The following is a 2,077-nucleotide window of genomic DNA, read 5'->3' as shown; positions in this document are numbered from 1 at the left end:
TATAGAGAGAGAGAGAGAGAGAGAGAGAGAGAGAGAGAGAGAGAGAGAGAGTAAGACTGAATGTATGCGTCGCGTGTCCTCTAAATACCTACTTCGCTGTACAAAATGAGAACACACCCAGTTCAGCGTTAAAGTTAGGTCCAAGCTATCGGAAAAAGAACTCTCAACAATTCAACCAAACCAGGCCAAACCTTGGTGGCATGCTTTAAAAAAACAACAAAGCAAAATAAAACAAAACAAACCTAACAAAGCACTAATACAGAATACATTGCCCCTCTATATCATGCTGAATTGTTACAATAATACACGCTCGCTCCAGTTGTGAACGAGCGTGTGCACGCAGTCATGCATACCGTCGCCCAGGTAAGTGGGTAGGGGTTGGGGTGGGCGGGGGGAGGGGGGGGCGTGTTTCAAATACACCTGGCCAGAAATGCTGAAACGACAAACAACTTGTTGCAGCCAAAATAACAACAATAACACGCGGGATTAATGTAGAGCTCTTCGCCAACAGATTCCCAGTTGCACTCTCTTTTTTTGGAAGCAGACAAAGTTAAACTGAAGTTAACCTAGACATAAACTGACATTTCACAGCACTCCCCGTGCCCAATGAGCATTATGAGCATTGAGTAAGTTTACCTCTCCTGTTAAGAGTAATTATCAATTAGACCCCTATTTAAGTTGCGTAACAGCATCATTTTTCTCAACACAGATTTCGTTAAATTTTACTAAGAGTTGTATGGTACTAATTGTAACACAAATTGGTCATATTATAAGCGCCAAAGACTAGGGGTGTTACTATAGAGATTTATATACACAAAGAAAAGGAGGAAAGATAAGGACGACCAATTTTTTATAGGAAAGAAGAAGCAACAATTATCCCCCAACGTGCAAACTACCCACACAGAAATCAAGTAACATTTTTAAATAGCAAATGAGTAAACTCGTATTAAACATGTATGTCCTATGAAGAAGAAATACTCACAGAAAACAGGGCTCCTTGATGGAACGACCTTCGGAACCAACCGGCGAACGAGGAACAGAAAAGAAAACGCATTCTGAGATACCCACAAGGTGAAATCCTGCTGCACAAATGAGACACAATATCAGACTGGAGCCAGAAGAAAATGACTTCCTGTGCCAAAGCTTGTTGAAAGAAAGAGTGAGGGGGAAAGGAGCAAAGAAAGGAACAGGAGAAGCAGGATACGACGATAAAAATAAACTTGGAAAAGCTCGCCACATTTTCTCGTCACCCACATATTATACTTTCACGTCTCTCCAGCAGGCTCGGTGTCTGGCTGAAGATTCATGAAACCACAGCCACGGCGTGAGGGGCGGTGAGTAAACATTGCTCTGCGAAATTACTTATTTGTCATTATGAAACAGAACGGCTTGCCCCTCCAAGACCAATACTGGCGTCAAATCGATGCCAAAACTGACCCGGTGACTTTTTAAATGCCAGCCCAGGACATGGCCGAGAAGGCACACATTGCGAAAAGAAGCATTGGAGAATGTTGTAACAACAGGCAAGTTTGATGGAAAGAGAGACAGAGGCAGACAAAGGACAAAAGATACTTGACAAGTTGACAACATGGCTGGGAACAGCGCGAACGATAGACACCATCACTGCACCGCAAGACAGAGTGAAGTGGAGGTCCATGACCAGGCATGATCGCCCACGCCAGTCGGCAAGGCACCGGATGAAGATGATGGATAAATAGCAAATGACAAACATACGAGGAGGAAGATAAATTCTCCATATCAACATTTATCAACATTCGGTGCACTTTTCCCGGAACATGAGTACTCAATTTTGTTCACACAGCAATGGTGATGAAAACGTTTTTCGTGGTAGTCACAGACACGCAAGTTACAAGAGCCAAACACTTCATCACAGAGGCTTGCAAGTGCGCGCGTGTGTGAGAGAGAGATAAAGAGATAGAGAGGGAGAAAGAGAGAGAGAGAGAGAGAGAGAGAGAGAGAGAGAGAGAGAGAGAAAGAGAGAGAGTGTATGTGTGTGGGTTTGTGCACGGGCATGTGTGTGTGTGTGTGTGTGTGTGTGTGTGTGTGTGTGTGTGTG

The 2,077-nt window shown here is 43.8% G+C and overlaps 1 protein-coding gene across 16 annotated transcripts in view; it reads right to left on the bottom strand.

The window, feature by feature from the left end:
- LOC101857755 (sodium bicarbonate cotransporter 3) overlaps positions 1-2,077 on the bottom strand; it is a 150,274-nt gene that overhangs the window by 101,419 nt on the left and 46,778 nt on the right. The window contains exon 1 of one of the 16 annotated variants that reach the window (XM_035973080.1): positions 983-1,117. The exons of the other annotated variants lie outside the window; for them this stretch is intronic. The gene's annotated coding sequence lies outside the window, so the exon portion shown is untranslated. Of the gene's footprint in view, positions 1-982; positions 1,118-2,077 lie in introns of those variants that run through there. 16 annotated transcript variants of the gene reach the window in all.

The sequence above is a fragment of the Aplysia californica genome, unplaced genomic scaffold, assembly GCF_000002075.1.
Source record: "Aplysia californica isolate F4 #8 unplaced genomic scaffold, AplCal3.0 scaffold00989, whole genome shotgun sequence".
In the NCBI taxonomy this organism is placed as follows: domain Eukaryota; kingdom Metazoa; phylum Mollusca; class Gastropoda; order Aplysiida; family Aplysiidae; genus Aplysia; species Aplysia californica.
This window is presented reverse-complemented; position numbering and strand designations above follow the sequence as displayed.